Source organism: Macaca fascicularis, chromosome 6, assembly GCF_037993035.2.
Source record: "Macaca fascicularis isolate 582-1 chromosome 6, T2T-MFA8v1.1".
NCBI lineage: Eukaryota > Metazoa > Chordata > Mammalia > Primates > Cercopithecidae > Macaca > Macaca fascicularis.
In genome coordinates this window covers 137067447-137089373 of record NC_088380.1, presented here as the reverse complement: position 1 = coordinate 137089373, position 21927 = coordinate 137067447, and the positions used below count along the sequence as shown (strand labels likewise).

Here is a 21927-nt window from a genome sequence, read left to right as displayed (position 1 = left end):
AAGGGTTCGTGATGGCAGATTATTCCACACTGTTGACATACCAACACATATACTGGCGGAAGGGTCCCCCTAGGTGGAATGCTTGACATGAGCTTGCTCTAGAGGAATCTGACTCAGAGCACCTGAAAGAGGTGTCTAGTTGGGAAGGGGAGGAATACTAGGGTCACTGAGCACTTGGGGAAGAGTACTAAGGTCATAAAATACAGAAAAGTGTTTCAGGAGAAACAGGTCTAGGAGTGTGAGATCATTTTGGTTTTGACCCATCAATACTTAACGTGAATGAAGAGTTGCAGAACGGAGTCAGTCTATTTAAGATGTATTCTTCTGTCATAATTAGCTGAGCCTATTGGCCTATTGCACCAGTGACATCCAGAATGCTCCCATTCATTGCCTGGAGGCAGGAACTTACTGCAGCAGATCGTTCTGGGATGGAAGATGATTTGCACGACAAAGTTACCACTAAACCACCGCTTAAGTCCAGTCCCTGGTCTGCTTTCTCTGCTTTGTAGTCCAGAAGTATTTCTTTAAAAGCCAGAAAAATCTGTAAATGTGAGCGGCGTGTTGAATATGTCACCAGCCACTTCATCCTTATGGTGTTGTAATGTTGCTGTGAAAACCACCACGTTAAATCCAGGAATCCTCTCCAGCAGCTGTTCTACATACTTTCCTACCAAAGAAATATATTCATTAAAAATAGGCATGAGGTTGAGTTTATTTTCTTCTATGTCTGCAAACTCTTAGTAGTACTTGTCCATAAAATTTCTCTAATAACTAGAACTTGTCATCTTTGATAATATCCCCTAAATATCCAATCACAGCATCAAATTCTGCATTAGAGGTGAAGTACAGAGCAAACCTCTCTTCATCTAATGAGGCCACTGTTGCTGCCCTACCCACCAGGTGGGCCAGGAGCTGTTGGGCACCTATCCTGCCCTGGCTCAGGCCTGGGCCCAGGCTCTGCTCTGTTCTCCAAAGCCTCAACCTGGCTGGCTGGTCACCGAGGCCACTGTCCACTCACAACCCACCTAGGTCAGCACTTGCGGGAGAGGCGCAACCTTGGGCTCCCCAGCTGCCACCACACATAGGTCGGTGTGCACAGCAGCCACTGCCACTGTGGGGCCAAACAGCCCATATTCATACACTTTTAAAGGAATAAAATACCATAAAAAGAGGAATTAAAGGATATGATGTATCAGAGGAGAAAAAGAGCTGCTCTCAGATAATTAATTGGAGAATTGCTGATGAATTGTATTTGAATTCTATCTTGGAGGATGAGTAGAAGTAGATACACAGAGGTAAGAAGTGTTTGTCAGCTTAGGTCTTCTGAGAAGCAGACACCAACATGGGACTATGTGTACTAGACATTTATTAGGGGAGACACGAAGAATAAAGGGTGAAGGTGTAAGAATAGATAAAGCCTCAGAGCATGATGCATGTCTGTTCTTTTTGAAAGGAGAGAGGAAAGAATTAGACAGGAAGAGTTCTAGGCTATAGCATTGTTCTCAGAAAGTCTCAGGCAGGATGATGGGGATTCCATGAATCAAAGTTGCCTGTTTGAGACATATTGCACAGGGCAGAAATGGGCTAGCACTCATAATTCTGCTATGCTGAGTCACTGGTTAACAGTAACCCAGGGAAAGTTTGGCCTCAGCATTCACAGGATTGGCTGCTGCAGGCTTTCAGTTAACTCTGCTCCCTATAGCAGGTTTTCTTAAAGAGTTCTGAAGGGCTCATGTCCATGGCTGCCCTATGGAGTAAAGATGATCAGGCACACAGAGAGAAACTGCAAGATGTCTATGACAAATAGCAACCTCAGATTGTGTGGAATATGACATACAGGAAAGATAGTGGTGAAGGAAATTACAAAGGTAGTCTGAGACCAAAACTTTGAACACTCTTGACGAATCAAATGGGGAGTTTAGACTGAATAATCTTTCATAATAATGACTCATTACAAGTTTAATTTTTGAACAGAAGGGTGGTGCTGTTATATTGTCTAGTTTTTTTTTTTTTTTTGGAGACTGAGTCTCACTCTGTTGGCCAAGCTGGAGTGTAGGTCTTGGCTCACTGCAAGCTCCGCCTCCTGGGTTCACGCCATTCTCCTGCCTCAGCCTCTGGAGTAGCTGGGACTACAGGCACTCACCACCACGCCTGGCTAATTTTGTTTTTGTGTTTTAAGCAGGGATGGGGTTTTACCATGTTAGCCAGGATGGTCTCGATCTCCTGACCTTGTGATCTGCCTGCATCGGCCTCCCAAAGTGCTGGGATTACAGGCGTGAGCTATCTTGCCCAGCCTAGTAGATGAATATTGAAGAAATTTAAAACATTGATTTTAGGTAGGAGGGATGCCACAGTTCTAGGTTATATTTAGAGCTGAGGGCCTGGAGAGGAAGTTTAAATTACCCACTACAAAGTGAGAGTTAAAGTTGTGAAACTGAAGGGCATTGCTTAGAGTGAGCTCAGAGAGGAGAACATGACCAAGAAAATATCCTTGGCAAACATGAGTTTAAAATTGAGAAGTCACATTATGTGTTGAGAATCTTATTTCCTATCCTATTTTAAAAAGAGTATATGAATTATTTTTTAAATGACAAAACATTTTTCCTCTCTAATATGAGGTTAAATTTTCATTTAGAATTTTTCCTAAAGTGAGACATAAGGAAAATATTTTTTCACATTTAAAATAATTAATGACAATTGTGAAAATACATTTATTTATATTTTATTCTATTTCATTCCTCCTCTTGAAGATAAATGAATCCAAATGAACAGGTAATTCAGTGCAACTTTATTACTCCATTGAAAGCATAATGGTGAATGTGGTACTTTTAATACAGTAAATCACTATCAATTAATGCGACTCAAGTGCACATCAGGTATATAAACTATATTTTAAATGTTGAGAAAATAGAAATGACTTACTATTTGGTGCCGATTTTCCTGAGCACTCACCCATGCCACACACATTCACACACAGTACATGGAGCTTCCCCCACTTCATCTTTATTCCTTTATGCTTGTTCTTCCTCTTCCTTTTACTTTTCTTATGCTTCCCTTTGCTCATTTCTCCTATTCCCATCCTGATCTTTCAGTCTCTGAGTAATTTAGACCCACATAAGTATGTTTTTCTTCATCAAGAAAGCCTTAATTGAGACAAATTTTGGGGGGAAAATTCATTCAGTTTAGAAGCCTTATTCTTACCTAATAAATATAATTTTTTTTTTTTTTTTGCCAATCTTGGCTGAAATTATAAAACATGGCAGGTAAAGCAAACACTGCAAAGACATGAGACTTACAGTGAGGTCAGTAAGCTTGAGGAAAGCTGATGACGAGGGGTGATTGGCCAAACTCCAGATCAAACAGTTGGAAACTAAGGTAAATAATCTTCATCTGGTTTTGGAATGCAGTTATCACCAGCTGAAAGGAGTATTGAGGCACCATGTGAAGCTGTAGCAGCCTTCTTTGTTGCTATAGGGTTGAGCCACTTAGAAAAATCTATCTTACTTCCTAGAAAATCCAATCTAGCACTTTCACCTGCAGAGAGGAAGAGTTTGAGGAGTAGCTGAGGAGACTTTCTTGTCTGAAGAACAGGAACCTAATGCATAATTCCCTGGTTCACTTGAGAGGAGCAGTAAAAACCCATTCAATATGCAGAGACTGTTGGCCACAGCAAGAGAATGTGATTGCATTAATATTAGAAGCATTTCTATGCTTTGAGATGATTGCTGAAATTGTTTCAAAAGTCCTTATGCTTAAACCAAAATGCTCTTTTTGCTTTCTCCTCTTAGTTCAGCTCAGCTGTACAGTTAAAAATGTCAAGCTCCAAGCATTGGGCATAGAATAAATAGGACATTGTAGATCCGAGAACAGCTTCAGGTTCTTGTTGCCACACATTCATTCAACTGCCACATAATCCATATTATATGACCTTTCCATTACAGGTGAGTCACAAGTTTACTGCTGAGGTCAGGGCTGAAGGCAATCATATTCCTTAATTTTTCCTCCCTTTAGGAATTTCACTATTCTGGCCGGGCGCGGTGGCTCAAGCCTGTAATCCCAGCACTTTGGGAGGCCGAGACGGGCGGATCACGACGTCAGGAGATCGAGACCATCCTGGCTAACACGGTGAAACCCCGTCTCTGCTAAAAAATACAAAAAACTAGCCGGGCGCGGTGGCGGGCGCCTGTAGTCCCAGCTACTCGGGAGGCTGAGGCAGGAGAATGGCGTGAACCCGGGAGGCGGAGCTTGCAGTGAGCTGAGATCCGGCCACTGCACTCCAGCCTGGGCGGCAGAGCCAGACTCTGTCTCAAAAAAAAAAAAAAAAAAAAAAAAAAAAAGGAATTTCACTATTCTGAATGATAAAAAACTATGTATTTTTCTCCACTTGAGCATTTCTTTTGAAGATCAAGATCTATAAATCAACATGACTCAAAATGTTGTATTAACAAGCCAAACACAATAGCCTTTTGAAAATTTGATTATGCAAGGCACCTTGCTAAAGAAAAACTAGAAGTAAAATGCATTAAAGATTCCTGAGATTGTTCAGTTTGCAAATGTTTTAAAAATTACTTTAGCCAGAAAAAAACAAAATAGACTAATGAAAAATTAATATTAGTGGATTTAATTGCCCAGAGGTTCCTTCTTATGCAAGCAGAATACATTGAAATAATTGAATGGTAAAGAAGGAAATCAATGGAAATCTTATTGAAAATCCATTTGGAAATAAAAACTTCATGGGAACATGGGAAATGAAAACAGTATGATGCTCCAAATTTACTTAATTTTAAAATTCTGTAATAATTGTAATCTGAATTCAGGCTGTTTTGCTATTCATTCAAGTTGTTCTTTTTTCTTCCACACAGATGGAAGGAAGCAGTTGGATCATCCTTGATCTTTTGTTTTCCTTCCCACTCCACCTTTAATCCATCAGCAAGTCCTGTTTTCTCTGCCTTAAAATAGATTCTGAATCTCCACTTCTCCCCACCTCCATTACTAGCGCGCTTGTGCAAACAGCGTCATCTCTAGCCTAGATGTCTGCAGTGGCCTGCCGATTGTTCTGCCCTCTCCCACTGCCTGCTATAGTTTTGTCTTTACACAGTAGCCGTATTCAAAACAAATCAAATCATAGTCCTGATTGCAACTCTTCAGTGATACACATAGGATGAAACTCATATCTATATCATATCTCACAAGTTGCCACCCATCTGGTCCCTGCCTATCTCTATGACCTCGACATCTACCACTGTTCCCCTCCCTCACTTTTCTGCCATTGCACTGGTCTCTGAACTGCTCTGGACATGTTAAATTAGTCCCCACCTCAGAACATTCATTTATGCTTGCTCTTCTGCTCAGACATTTATATGTGTTACTACTTATAATTTGAGTTTTTACTTCAATGTCCTTTTCCCAGAGTCCTCCCTCCTGGATTCACTATCCCTTTGTCCTGCTTTCTTTCCTTTCTAGTGCTTATCACTATCTTATACTATATTGCCTCTCTACTTCTTTTCTATCTGCCTCTCCCACTAGAATGCAAACTCCATTATAACAGGGACTTTTTTCTTAGCTGTAAAGACAGCACCTACAGTGTAAGACAAAAAGAAGAGTGTGTATTCAATACATATTAAGTCAATGAGAGAATCAGTAAAGGAGAGTAAGTAGCTTTCCTTTTTCATTTCTTTTTTAATCAGCAAAATGGCATTTATTCACTGTATGAATTTTAAAAATCATTATTTCAAAATCATGATCAGAAAAAATGGTAATGTGTCAAGTGGTATAATTTGTGATGCAAAGCACAGAAATATTAATCTTTCTTGCTGTGACCTGAAGAAAAGAGACTACAATACACAATCTAGGCATGCATATTTTTTTCTTTTCTCCTTTTCTTATGATGTCACCAGCTATTTCTGATGTGGGGTTTGGTTGTTGCTGCTGTTATAATTATTGTTCTTATTAGAAACTTTGATTTGATTGCACACATTAAAAGTTAATGCAAAGGAAGTCTTTAGAAAAACTTAAATGTCAATAAATCTTTTAGTTCTTATTGTCCTCATAAGTGGTATAAGATAGTAATGAAACACACACACTCAAGACAGACTGCCTGGTTTTGACCCCTCATTAAAATTACTTGCTAGATGATCATTTTTATAAATTCTTTATTTATAAAATGTGACTAGTGATGATAATAATCATATATTCATATATAGATGCCTCATAGGTTTCCTGTGAAGGCTAAATGAGTTAATAAATATAAAGTATTTAGAGCAATTCTTGGCACAATAGAAACATTTAGAAATGTTGATTTTGAGTTTCTTATTATATAAACTTCTCTAGATAGAAAATATAACCATGTTCCATGAGAAAAAAAAAAACTCAGTATTAATGGCTACATCACAGGATTTAGGTTTAGAAAAATTGCCTTCTGCTGCCTATGAAGGATTGTATACCCATCATTTCAATTTCCAGTTTCCACAGATCTCATTAAGGCTGCAGAAGTGGCATGCCTTCAAGATGAAGTCATACTTTCTAGGGACTGTGTAGTTCTAGGGTGAAAAGTAACAATGCTTTTCTTTTCTGGTAGATAAATTGATGCTTTGTAAAAAGCAACGAAAAAGCAACGCTGTGACTGAATAATCAGTTTCACCCAAATTGATTCGCAAAAATTGATGCTTTGTAAAAAGCAACGAAAAAGCAACGCTGTGACTGAATAATCAGTTTCACCCAAATTGATTCGCTGTTTTAGTCAAACAATGTGTCAATTGGGAAAAACTGCAGCAAATTTATGTTTACAAACAAGACCTCTTCCACCCAATTCTTTGATTACTTTGGCCTACACATATAGTCTTATGATAATCAATCTAAACAGGCAGGGAGTATCTGAGAAAATAAGTGAGATTGGCATAAGAATAAAGAAGTGAAAACAAAAGAGAACAAAAGATAAATGTTATATATTATTCTTATTTTTAAGTTTCAAAATAATTATTAAATGTGACACTGTTTATTATTTTAGGGATTATAAGATATTAGTTTTCTTATTTGGAAATCTTTAGGGTCCGATAATGGAAATTTTATTCTAAAATAATGTGATATTAGTGACAAAGTAAGTGTGTATGCATGCATGCATGCATTTTTGTGTGTGGTGGGGATATTTTATGAACAATGGCAACAATCCTGGCTAAGGAGACAGAAAGGCTAGGAGCTCTATGAGTTGGTTGAGTTGTCTAACTTAGGTAATATTAATAATGAATGCAAGACCTTATCTCCAAATGAGCACAATAGACCTCAGCAATGGTGCTTAAGCATATTGAAATAACTGAAATGTCAAATATATAATTAAGAGTCCAGATGGCAAGAATGCTCATCAAGATCCAGGAGAAAGTTGAAACCCAATGCAAAGAATCCAAGGAATCCAGTAAAATAATCCAAGAGCTGAAAGACATAATAGCCATTTTAAGAAAGAACCAACCTGAACATCTGGAACTAAAAAAAAATCACTGCAGGAATTTAATAATGCAGTCAGAAACATTAACAGCAGGATAAACAAGCCAAGGAAAAACTCTCAGAGCTCAAAGACAGGTTCTTCAAATCAACTCAGCCAGACAAAGGTAAAGAGAATTTTTAAAAAATGAACAAAACCTCTGAGAAATATGGCATTATATAAAGAGACCAAATCTACAACTTATTTGTAGTCCAGAGAGAGAGCCAACAACTTGGAAAACATTTTTGAGGATATAGTCCATGAAAATTTCCCTAATCTTGCTAGAAGTCAATATGCAAATTCAAGAAATACACAGAACACCCATGAGATACTATACAAGATGACCATTCCCAAATGTAGTCATACCAAGGTCAGTGCAATAGAAAAAATCTTAAAGGTAGCTGCAGAGAAAGGTTAGGTCAATTATAAATGGAATTCCATTAGGCTAGCAGTGGACTAATCAGCAGAAACCTTTAGAGACAGAAGAGATTGGGGACCTACTTTCAGCATCCTTAAAGAAAAGAAATTTCTACCAAGAATTTTATATCTTGCCAAACTAAACTTCATGAGAAAAGGAGAAACAAAATCCTTCTTCAATAAGCAAACACGAAGGTAATTTGTTACCACCAGGCCAGCCTTATAAGAGGTTTTTAAGGGTGTGTTAAACATGGAAACAAAAGATCAATACCTGCTACCACAAGACACACTTAAGCACACAGCCCGCAGATAATGTAAAGCAATTACACAATCAACTCTATAAAAAAATCAGCCAACAACATAACAGGATCAAAATCTCACGTATCAATACTAATCCTAAATGAAAGCAATATAAATGCTCAATTAAAAGGCATAGAGTGGTAAGTTGGAGAAACAGACAAAACTCGATCATCTGTTGTCTTCAAGAGACCCATTTCACATGTAATGATGCCAGTAGGCTCAAAGTAAAGGGATGGAGAAAGAACTACCATACAAATGGAACACCAAGAGCAGGAGCTGCTATTCTTATATCAGATAAAACAGAAACAATAAGGAAGGACAGAAAAAGGCACTACATAATGATAAATAGTTCAATTTGACAAGATTTAACTATCCTAAATATATATGCACCCAACAGTGGAGCACCAGATTCATAAAACAAGTTCTTCTAGACCTAAGAAAAGATTTAGACAGCCACATAAATGTAGTGGGGAACATCAGCACCCCACTGACAGCATTAGACACCTAATTGAGGCAGAAAACAAAGAAATTCTGGCCTTACGCTTGACATTTGACAAACGGGACCCAAAAGACATCTACAGAATAGTATACCCAATAACCACAGCATATACATTCTTCTCATCAGCACATGGAATATATTTGAAGATTGGCCACATAATCATAAATCAAGTCTCAATAAATTAAAAAAATTGAAATTGTACAAGGCACACTCTTGGACCACAGCACAATAAAAATAGAAATTAGTGCTAAGACTATGTCTCAAAACTACACAAAATATGGAAATTAAACAACTTGCTCTGAAATAACTCTTGAGTAAAAAATAAAATTAAGGAAGAAATGAAAAAGTCTTTGAAATTAATAAAATAGAGACAACTTAGTAAAGTCTTTGGAATGCAGCTAAAGCAGAGCTAAGAGGAAAGTTTATAGTGCCAAATACCTCCATTAAGAAATTAGAAAGATCTCAAATTAACAATCTAACATCACACATAGAGGAACTAAAATAAAACAACAAATCAACCCCATATCTAGCAGAAGAAAAGAAATAAATCAGAGAAGAACTGAATGAAATTGAGATGCAAAAATCACTAAAATGATCAAAGAAACCAAGTTTGTTATTTGAAAGGGTAAACAAGATTGATAGATCACTAGCTAGACTAGCAAAGAAAAAAGAGAGAAGATCCAAATAAACACAATCAGAAATGACAAATATGACATTACAATGGACCCCACAGAAATACAAAAGAAACTCAGAGACTATTATGAACACCTTTGTGAACAGAAATTAGAAAATCTAGTGAAAACTGATAATTTCAAGGACACACAACCTACCAAGACTGTACCAGGAAGAAAGTGAAAACCCAAATAGATAAATAACACGTTCCTAAATTGAGTAAGGAATTTAAAAACTTTCCAACCAAAAAAGTCTTGGATTATATATATTCACAGTCAAATTCTACTAATACACAAAGAAGAACTGGTGAAAATTTTACTGAAACTCTTCCAAAAAATTAAGGAGGAGGGGCTCCTCCCTAACTAATTTATGAAGCCAGTATCACCTAGGAACCAAAGTATGGCAGAGATGCAATGAAAAAGGGAAACTACAGACCAATATCCCTGATGAACATAAACATGAAAATCCTCAACATGATCCTAGAAAACCAAATTCAGAAGCACATCAAAAACATAATTCACCATGATTAAGTAGGCTTTATGTCTGGAATGCAAGGTTGGTTCAACATATGCAAATCAAGAAATATGATTCATTACATAAACAGAATCCAAAACAAAAACTATATGATTATTTTAGTAGGTACAGAAAAGACCTTTGATAAAATCCAACATCCCTTCATGACAAAAACTCTCAACAGACTAGGCATTGAAGGCACAAATCTCAAAATAATAAGAGGTGCCTATGACAAATCCACAGCCAACAGGATAGTTAATGGGCAAAAGCTGGAAGCATTCCCCTTGAGAATTGGAACAAGACAAGCATGCCCACACTCATTGCTAGTACTGGAAGTACATGGAGAATATATTCTAAGCTACTAACTTTATATATAGAAGGAGAAAAATGAGCGTTCAGATGATTAGGGTTTTATTGTATGTAACAATTGTTATTGTATGTAACAAATGCCTGATTTCATTTATTGCAATCAGGCAAGAGAAAGAAGTGAAAGGCATCCAAATAGGAAAAGAAGTCAAACTATTTTTATTCACTGGTGATATGATTTTATATCTAGAAAACCCTAAAGACTCCACCAAAATTCTCTTAGACCTGATAAATGACATCAGTGAAGTTTCAGGATATAATATCAATGTACAAAAATCAGTAGCTTTTCTGTACACAAATGTTGTTACAGTCAATAGCAAAATCAAGAGCACAATCACATTTATAACAGCCACAAAAAATGAAGTACCTAGGAATACGTCTAACCAAGGAGGTGAACAATCTCTACAATGAGAGTTAAAAAACACTGCTGAAAGAAATAACAGATAATACAAATAAATGGAAAAGTAATCCATGCTCATGGATTGGAAGAATCAATATCTTTAAAATAGCCATACTGCCCAAAGCAATTTACAGATTCATTGCCATTTCTATTAAAATGTCAAGGTCATTTTTTTCACAGAATTTGAAAAAATGATTCTAAAATTAATACAGAGCCAGAAAAGAATCTGAATAGCCAAAGCAACCCTAAGCAAAAAGAACAAAACCAGAGACATCATATTACCCAACTTTATGCTACAAGACTATAGTAACCAATACAAGATGGTACTGGTACAAAAACAGACCATAGTCCAATGGAATGAAACAGAAAACCCAGAAATAAAGCCACACACCTACAGCCATCTGATCTTTGACAATGTTGACAAAATAAACAATGGGAAAAGACTCCTTATTGTGTAAATGGCACTGAGATAGCTGGCTAGCCATATGTAGAACAATACAACTGGACTGTTACCTTTCACTTTATACAATAATTAACTCAAAATATACTAATACTTTAAATTTATAATCTCAAATTATACAAATCTTAGAATAAAACCTAGGAAATAAACTTCCTGACATCAGCTTTGGTAAAGAATTTATGGCTTCGTCTCTCAAAACAATTGCAATGATAACAAAAATTGACAAGCGTGACCTAATTAAATTAAAGAGCTTCTGCATAGTAAAACAAATTATCAACAGAGTAAACAGAAAACCCACAGAATGGGAGAAAATATTTGCAAACTACGCCTCCGACAAAGATCTATTGCCCAGGATCTATAATACAAGGAATTTAAAAAAATAATCAAAAAATGAATAATCCAATTAAAAATGAGCAAAGGCCATGAACAGATGTTTCTCCAAAGAAGACATATAAGTGGACAACAAACATGTGGAAAAATGCTCATTATTACTAACCCTTAGAGGAATGCAAATCAAAACCACAATGAGATACCATCTCATATCAGTCATAATGGTGACTATGCAAGAGTCAATAAAAGAAAAACAAAACAGATGTTGCCAAAGCTACAGAGAAAAGGGGACACTTATACACTGCTGGTGGAATTTAAATTAGTTTTAACCAAGATTGTGAATTGCAAAGCCATAACAAAAATTAAGAGAAATATATGACTATTTAAAAATTTTTGTTGCAAAAATTCCATAAAAGAAAGCAATAGACAAATAATAGATTTGTGTGTATGTATACATACATATTGCATATAGGAGTGTGTGAAATGAGAAATGCTTAATGTCTATTATCATCAAAGGGTTCTTAAAAATATTGCAAAACTAGACAACTAATCTAATAGAACAATTAACAAAGAAGATAAGATATCCCAGAAGAGAACTTTCAAATATCCAATAAAAATAGAAGAGGATCACATTGACTAGTAGTTAAAGGGAAATGGCAAAAACTGTACAGAAAGATTTCAACTATTCCTGACAGGATTGGGAAGAAAATAGTACATTCATGCTTGGTGGTGGAAAGTGGAAACGAGATTGTTACATGCATTTTTGTAACCAACTGGCTAATATTTATTAAAATAAAAATATATGCATGCAATGATAAGTGATAATTCAGTTTTCAAAGTTGTAATATTTAGAGCATAATTTTATGTCTTTATAAAATACAAAAACCCTGAAAACAAGTGCATACCATAATGCTTGTATTATTTGTAAGTACATGGAGAATATATTCTAAGCTATTAACTTTATATATAGATGGAGAAAAATGAGTGTTCAGATGATTAGGGTTTTATTTGTATGTAACTCTTTCATTTATTGTAACAAGAATATATTATTTGATAATAAAATATGACATTGGTTATTACTTTTTCAGAGATAAATAGGTTTATTGTAGGAAAAATGGTGTTAATCTACAACTCTACAAGCAATTATTAATATGATTAATTGTATAACCTACTCTCTACATATCAATCTGCATTTTCACTTAACTTATATAAAAATTGTGTCACTCTTTGCCTGTGTAGCTGGTTGGTGATTCTAAGTAGAAGTATACCAAAAATATGTGATGAAATGATAAAACAGGATTCAGAAGTGCAATTTTTCTGTTTGGTTCTTTCATATTTTTTCTTTTTATAAAAAGAACTTCAACTTGTATTTTAGATACAGGAGGTACATTTACAGCTTTGTTACATGGGCATATTGTGCAGTGCTGAGGTTTGGGATACGGTTCCCATCACCCAAGTAGTGAGCATAGTACCCGATAAGTAGTTCTTCAACCCCCACCTCTCCCTCCCCTCTCTAGTAGTCCATGATGTCTGTTATTCTCATGTTTATGGCCATGTGTGCTCAATTTTTAACTCCAACTTATAAGTGAAAAGTTTCTTTTATTTTGAACACAGGTAAAAATGGGAACTATTTCCCAGTTGAAGACTCAATTCCTGTGTTTTACTCTTTCTCCCTTCTCTGACTCCAGCTGTTCTTATACTTTTCAGTTGCCATCCAATATAAGCAGTTTAAGTGCTAAGTAAATCATTATTGGTATCAGATCACACATTAACATTTGATGTGTTCAATATCAGTGTTAAAGTATGGTACATAAGCAATAAAAACTATCATTATACGTAAGTCGGCCATGTTGCTGTCTTGGAGAGGATCACAGTTTGGCCTTAAAAACTGTTTTTTGTTGTTTTTGAGGGTTTTTCTAAAAAATATTTTAAGTTCTGGGATACATATGCAGAACGTGCAGGTGTGTTACATAGGTATACATGTGCCATGGTGGTTTGCTACACCCATCAACCCGTCATCTACATTAGGTATTTCTCTTAATGCTGTCCCTCCCCTTGTCCCCCATCCCCTGACAAGCCCTGATGTGTGGTGTTCCCTTCCCTGTGCCCATATGTTTTCATTGTTTAACTCCCACTTATGAGTGAGAACATGCAGTGTTTGGTTTTCTGTTCCTGTGTTAGTTTGCTGAGAATGATGGTTTCCAGCTTCATCTATGTCTCTGCAAAGGACATACACTAATTCTTTTTTATGGCTGCATAGTATTACATGGTATATATGTGCCACATTTTCTTTATCCTCTATCATTGATGGGCATTTGGGTTGGTTCCAAGTCTTTGCTATTGTGAATGGTGCTGCAATAAACGTACATATGCATGTGTCTTTATAGTAGCATGATTTATAATCCTTTGGGTATATACCCAGTAATGGGATTGCTGGGTCAAATGGTATTTCTAGTTCTAGATCCTTGAGGAATTGCCACACTGTCTTCCACAATGGTTGAACTAATTTTCACTCCTAGCAACAGTGTAAAAGTGTTCCTGTTTCTCCACGTATTCTCCAGCATCTGTTGTTTCCTGACTTTTTAATGATCGTCATTCTAACTGGCGTGAGATGGTATCTCATTGTGGTTTTGATTTGTATTTCTCTAATGACCAGTGATGATGCGCTTTTTTTCGTATGTTTTTTGGCCACATAAATGTCTTCTTTTGAAAAGTGTCTGTTCAAAACCCCATTGTCTGAGCCCAAAAACTCCTGAAGCTGATAAGCAACTTTAGCAAAGTCTCGGGATTCAAAATCAATGTGCAAAAATCACAAGCATTCCTATACACCAATAATAGAGAGCCAAATCATGAGCAAACTGCCATTCACAATTGTTAAAACATGTTTTAAAACATTCCTACTCTGTTGAAAAGTATAATTTCAGACATACATCACATTCCTATCTTCACCAACACATTAAGAATTAGAAGAACAAATGCAAGTCGGAAATGTTTGGTTCATGTACATATTAACTTAAGATCAAGTCTTTGAAAACTAAGCAAAATTAAACAGATATTGTATAATCTGGGTATTTGGTATGAGAAATGATTCAGATCCAAAACCAAAATATTTATTTTTTATACAGTTTTGGGGCCACCTCTGCATTGTAAATATAATACAAACACCAGAAGTGTTCTATATGACCATCTGCTTGACAGAAGAAATCACAATTACTAATGCTGATACATCTGTAAGCCATAATTTTCTCATCTGTAAATTTTGTGTAATAATAAAATGCTTCTGATACCTGTGGTAAGAATGTGTAGTGCATTACTTGGAAATGCAAACTCTGGAAGCAGACTGTGTCAGTTTTGGTTCCTGTTACTTCTCCTATTAACTACAAACCTAAGCAATCTACTTAATCATTCTGCACTTCAATATTCTCACCTAAAAGTTGTAGATAAAGGTATCTATCTCATAGAGTTAGTGTACAGATTAAATAAACTGAATCACATAAAGCTCTTTGATGGTGCTTAGTAAGACGAAACACATTGTAGTTATTATTGCCATTTTATGGCAATTTGTGCAGAGCACTACTACAGCAGGTGACACATGGTTGATATTTGATAAGTACAGATTCATCCCTAGATTGAGAGGAGTATATAGCAATAGCAATTATCTTTAAGCCATTCAGTCCTTTCTGATATTTTAAACTCCTTTTTAGCCATGTTTTACTCAATACAAAGAATTTTAGTATTTTCATAACAGGCTTTTTTATACTATGCTGCCTGCCTTCCACTGACTGTTCACTCTGAACTATACTTATAATAACATGTCTTTATATCTCCCTTATTCTATGTATTTGTATATGCTCCCATTCATTTACCTCTTTTCTGATAGGCTAAATAAATAAGAGATATAGGTGTAGATATATATTTAAATGCCCCTATAGACTTCAAATTCATCATGTACAAAATGGAAAATTTTCTTCTTGTATGCACTTTTGGTATTTCCGCTTGAAAGCAAAAGCTGAAATCACAATCACTTAGCAAATTGCTAATGTTGAAAAAAATCTCTACAAACATTTTTAGTACCTCTGGAATTCAATCCCTTCTTTGTACTTTCACAGCTACTGCCTAGTGCCAGTTCTCAGAACTCTTCTGAATTATTTTAACAGTATTTATCAGTGTTACCCAGGCATATAGCTAGTTAACTACTCAATAATTCTTTCTCTGTTTTGTTTAATCTGTATAACAGATTCTGTTCCATTCTGGAATATTCAGTACAACTTCAGTTATCGTCTGGGGGTGAACTTGAGAATTTTAGCCAAACACTAAAAGGATGATAGAGAAAGATGGCAGGTCCTTCATGATGGTGATGGTGAAGCCAATACATTATCTTGTATCTGCCTACCTTTGCACTTAGCCACTGCTATTTTGTGATTTCTGTTAAGTGCAGCCAAACTTAATCCAGTCAATATAGTGTATCTTCAATCTATTAATAGCTAATATCCATTCTTGGAAGGACTTTCTAAGCATGCATGTAGCTGTATTCATCTCATGCTTAAAATACTTCATTGAATGCTTATTGTTCAGAGGATAAAATTGAATATTTAGGTTGCTACTTAGTGTTCTTCAATATATGACCCTTCCTTAAGTCTTCAACTTCATCTTGATCCTCTCTCCAACCCTGGATTCCTTTTAAGATATATCAAATGAGGTGTAGACTCTGAAAAGTCACGTGTGATTTTTCAAGCTTTAGGTTGAAGCCCTTTCTTAGTTCCTTTAAGACTTTGTGTATTCCTTTATGAACAGCTTTTACTTCTTTTATTTAGAATGTTATATTTATTATTTGCCTTTATTACAACCAGACCAGGAGAGGTGTTCTTGAAGACAGATGTGATGTCTTTCATTTTGATATCTTCCAGGTCCTTGCAAGTTAATTGAAAAAATGTCAAACATTCTATAATATATGTTATATCATTGATTAGAATTTATGTTGACCAAATTCTCAAGAAGCTTTATATCTATAGCCTCCTTTACCCTGTACATCAGTATTTCCTCAGACAAACCCAGAAATCTTCCTCCCTATGATAATGTCTAATTCTGTGCACAATGAGATAGATAATCCTTTGAGCATTTGGAATGTGCTATATATGGTGCTAGGCAATTTACATGAATTTTTTCATACAACTTTAAAACAACACAAACACATAATTAAAAATTATTATATATCTATAATAATATATACATAATATATAATATATAATTAATAATATAATATAAATATATTTATAATATGTAATATAAATATATAATATGTAATATAATAAATGTAATATAAATGTTATTTATAATATAATATAAATAATAATATATAATAATAATATATACATAATATAGCTCTATATTGCAGAACTATAGTAACCCAAACAGCATAATACTGGCATAAAATATTACAAATAGGCAAATAGAGAGCCCAGAAATAAATCCAGGCATTTATGGCCAACTGATTTTTGACAAAGGTGCCAAGAACACACAATGGGGAAAGGACAGTCTCTTCAATAAATGGCTTGGGAAAACTGGATATCTAAAGGCAGAAGAATAAAATTAGACTCTTATCTCATGTCATATACAAAAGTCAATTCAAAATAATTTGAAGACTTAGACTTAAGACCTGAATCTGTAAAACTACTTTAAGAACGCGTAGGAGAAAAGCTCCATGACATTTTGTCTGGGCAATGATTTTTTGGCTATGATCCCCAAAACACAGGAAATGAAATAAAAAATAGACAATGAGATTTCTTTAAAGTAAAAAGTTTTTGCACAGCAAGGGAAAACCAATTAATAGTGTGAAAAGACAACATACAGAATAAGAGAAAATATTTGTGAACCGTATACCTGATAAAGGATTAATATCTAAAATGTGTAGGAAACTCAAGTTAATAGCAAGGAAAAAAAAACCACCTGGTTAACAGAAGGGCAAAGGACCTGGATAGGAATGTCTCAAAAGAAGACATACAAATGGCCAACAAGTGCATGAAAAAAATGGTCAACCTCACTAATCATCTGGAAAATGCAAATTAAAATCACAATGAGATACTTACCTCACACTTGTTAGAATGGCTACTATAAAAAAGGCAAAGGATAAATGTTGGTAAGGATGTGGGGAAAATGTAAATTAGCAAAGTCACTATAGAAAGCAGTATGGAGATTCCTAAAAAGTTAAAAACAGAATTATTATATGATCCAATAATCCCACTGTTGGTATGCTTCTAAAGGAAATTAAATTGGCATATCAAAGAGATATCTGCACATCCACATTCACTGTAGCATTAGAATCAACCTAAGTATCTGTCAGTGGCTGAATCAATGAAATGTGGTATAATATACACAGTGGAATACTATTCAGCCTTAAAAATGAATGCTATCCTATTATTTGCAACAATGTGGACAAACCTGGAGGACATGTTAGGTGAAATGAGCTAGGCGCAGAAAGATCAAGCTAGAAGATGATCATGTTTATACATAAAATCCAAAAAAAAAAGGAACTCAAAACTAGAAAGTAGAATGGTGTTTTACCAGGGGCTGGGGCTATGTGGGAGTTTTGGAGAGATGTTGGTCACAGTATATAACATTTCGGTTAGATAGGAAGAATAAATCCAAGAGACTTATTGCACAACATGATGACTATAATTAACAATTTCTCATATTACTGAAAATTGCGAGTAGATTTGAAGGGGTCTTCACCACAAAAAATAAGGATGCAACATAATTCTCATGATAAATTAGTTTGCTTGAGCCATTCTACGATGTATACATATATTAAAACATCATGTGCACAATAAATATATATATAATTTTAATGTGTTAATTAAAATAAAATTTCAAAAAGAATTGAGGTATATCCCAATGAGTCTTGACATTAACACAAAGTCTGTTTGGGAAATGATGGAACTTCTGTTTTAGATACCAGTAAGATTAACAGTGCATAATAAGGTTGAAATCCAGCGACTTTCAAGACAGTGTTAAAGGGTAACACTCACATTTTCTAAAGGACAGCTACAAGAATTTTTTGTTGTATTTCTAAAGTGGGGCCATTGTTTAGGAGTATAGCTGGCAACTGCATGCGGTAATTTGTGACAATTACCACTATTTTTCAACTCTAAGAATTCTCAGCTGCAGGCTTTTTTAGTTCTCTGCTAGAAACAGAGTGACTAGGCCTCAAAATCCATAAACATAGATCTGTTTCCATGCAGGCGTGTAATTCCCTCCCTTTATAATTATGGCATCATTCCTTTAATAGAGGAATGAGGAAATTAACAATGATTAGTCTCCAGAAGGAGGAGGATTTGTTAAGATTCAGAAAACCATATGCTTAATTTTCACCTGAAGAGCCCACAACCTTGACTAGCAGCTTTAGAAAATAACTGCCTTTGTTGCTACAGTTCCAGATAAGGTACCCAGGGTTCTCACATAGGAGTTGAAGAACTGTTTTATGACTCACATTTGTTTAATCTGGGAATATAGCATCTTTTCGGTTACCTCTTTTTGCACGCACCCAGTCAGCAATGCCCCCTCCATCCTTAGATTATTGGCTCCTTCTAGCTTTGTAAGAGGAGGGAACTCTCAGGTATTAGCATCTGAGAATTAGCCATGCATTTGCCATGCACTCCATCGCTGCTGTTATTTCCTAGCCTTCCCCTTCTTTCCACCAAATGAAACTCTGAAGGGTCTGATTTTATTTTCTACTTCGGATAAATAATTGCCTCCAATAGGTTATTTCCAAAAGGCTCTTCTAATTTTAAACCAATTATTAAATTAAAAAGCATTTTTAAATTAACAACTAAAAATTATCCTGTGTTTTCCCATATTAGTTCTGTTTTAGAGTTAAACTAAATCTTACATGAAGGTGATATTTGCTACACTTGCTAGGTTATGGTATAAAATAATAACCTGACTGCTTTAGAAAGTGAATGTCGCTCAGTCTTTCCCAGGAAGACAAATGTCTTCTGCCCTTTACAAATTTCTCTCCTTTTTCTTGCCATCTACTGCTGAGATAGGTGAACTGAGAATATAATAATATATTACCATACTGTAGATCGAAATATTCAATACATAAATAAAAAGTAATTGTTTGATGAAAAGAAAGTGCTAGGCCGGGCACAGTGGCTCATGCCTGTAATCCCAGGACTTTGGGAGGCCAAGGCAGGTGGATTGTCTGAGGTCAGGAGTTGGAGACCAGCCTGGCTAACACGGTGGAACCCTGTCTCTACTAAAATACAAAAATTAGCTGGGTGTAGTGGCGTGTGCCTGTAATCCCTGCTACTCGGGAGGCTGAGGTGGGAAAATCACTTGAACTCGGGAGGTGGAGGTTGCAGTGAGCCAAGATTGTGCCATTGCCATTGCACTCTAGACTGGGTGACAAGAGTGAAACTACGTCTCAAAAAAAAAAAAGGAAACGTAAAGAAAGTGCTAGAAAATCTTGTTTCTACTAAGACAATTGCTACTATTTTTTTCTGTAATGGAAGAGTTCAAACACACTGAAAAAATGTAATATACTAATAACCAATTCAGCAATTCAATAAGTGTTTATTGAGTACCTACTTTGTATGAGATTGTTCTATTGTGTGATATTGTTCTAGGCATTGAACATGGCTGCGAGCAAGATGGACAAAGTCCCTGACCCTGTGGAACTTAAATTTTTGTAGGGGAAACATACAAGACAGAAAAATAAATGAATAAGTATAAAATGTCAGGTTAAAACTGATATGAAGAAAATACAAAGCAAGCTAAGTGCATAGAATATAGAGAGTCGTATGGTGATAAGAGAAAGTATCTTTGAGGAGGTAACATTTAAGCAGAAGCTGCAGGAAAGGAGTTCTTAAACTAAATATATTTCTGAAGGAGGCTTTTAGGCAGAAGAAACAGCTAGAGTAGAGATTGTAACAAAAGAGCATTTGTGCTTGACTTCGTTAGGGAAAAGCTACTGAGCTGTTTGGAGAAGTAGTTAGAGGCCGGGTCATGTGAAGCTCAGGAAACTACAGCAAGGAATCAAGATGTTAAGAGTCACAGAACACCAACAAAGTTTTCTGCATGGAAGTGATATATTATTTACATTATTCTTCATGATGTGGTAGAATGGGTGTTGGGGGGAAGCATTCATGTTAGATATGTTAAATTTGCGATGTAGAATAGGCCATTGCACCATGTGAACCAGGAGTTCTGAGGAGAGGTCAGGACCAGAACACTCATCTGGGAGTAGTCAGCAAATAGAGGAGAGTATTTAAAGCCATGATGGAGGAGAGATCAGTTAATGATCATTACACATCAAGAAAAGCAACTGTCGCTTTCCCTGTGGGGTTCCCCAACATAGTGGTCAGGAAGAGAGTAACTCCGATGTTTGCTGAAAACACAATCTACTGAAAGTCAAGTTCCAAGAAGTAGCAATTGGTCGCCTGTGCCAAATGCTGCCAAGAGGTCAAGTAAGACAAGTGCCAGGTATCCACTGGATTTGCAACCTAAAATTTATTGTAAATTATTTGCAAGATTGTTTTTAATGGGATAATGAAGAATAAAGCCTAATAGAATTGGGTTACTCCCCGAAATTTTATAAAGTTAACATTTCTTCCAATTTGCTTTTAAAGTAACCAAAACTTTATGCAGATACAAGTTAAAATCTTCCTGTCCCGTTTCTCTACCTTCTTTCCTGAACCTTCTTCCCTGAATCCCTATCCTGGATTGTTTACATTCATCCTATCTATGATTTTGTGTTGTAATGATAAACTATTTTGTGTGCTTTTAATAACTGTACCATTGATTATCAAATTTCTACCTATCGTTTTGTGATTTTTTTTTTTCTTTTTTCAGACGGAGTCTGACTCTGTTGCCCAGGCTGGAGTGCAGTGGTGCGATCTTGGCTCACTGCAAGCTCCGCCTCCTGGGTTCATGCCATTCTCCTGCCTCAGCCTCCCGAGTAGCTGGGAGTACAGCCACCCACCACCATGTGATTTGTTTTTTAAAGTGCATTTAAGGCTGGGCGCAGTGGCTTACATCTGTAATCCAGGCCCCTTGGGAGGCTGAGGAGAGTGGATCACGAGGTCCAGATTTCAAGACCAGCCTGGCCAAGATGGTGAAACCCAGTCTTTACTAAAAATACAAAAATTAGCTGGGCATGGTGGCGCGTGCCTGTAATCCCAGCTACTCAGGAGGCTGAGGCAGAGAATTGCTTGAACCTTGGAGGCGGAGGTTGCAGTGAGCTGAGATCGCACTACTGCGCTCCAGCCTGGGTGACAGAGCAAGACTCTGTCCCCCGCCCCCCCCAAAAAAGTGCATTTAAAAAGTTTAGAGGACCGGGCGCAGTGGCTCATGCCTGTAATCCCAGCACTTTGGGAGGCCGAGGCGGGCGGATGACGAGGTCAGGAAATCGAGACCATCCTGGCTAACATGGTGAAACCCTGTCTCTACTAAAAATGCAAAAAATTAGCTGGGCAAGGTGGCGGGTGCCTATAGTCCCA

At 36.2% G+C, this 21927-nt stretch overlaps 1 pseudogene; it reads right to left on the bottom strand.

Moving 5' to 3' along the window:
- Nucleotides 1-263: 263 nt before the first annotated feature.
- The window catches only part of LOC102146077 (ADP-ribosylation factor-like protein 2-binding protein pseudogene), a 39317-nt pseudogene continuing 17653 nt past the window's right edge, over nt 264-21927 (bottom strand).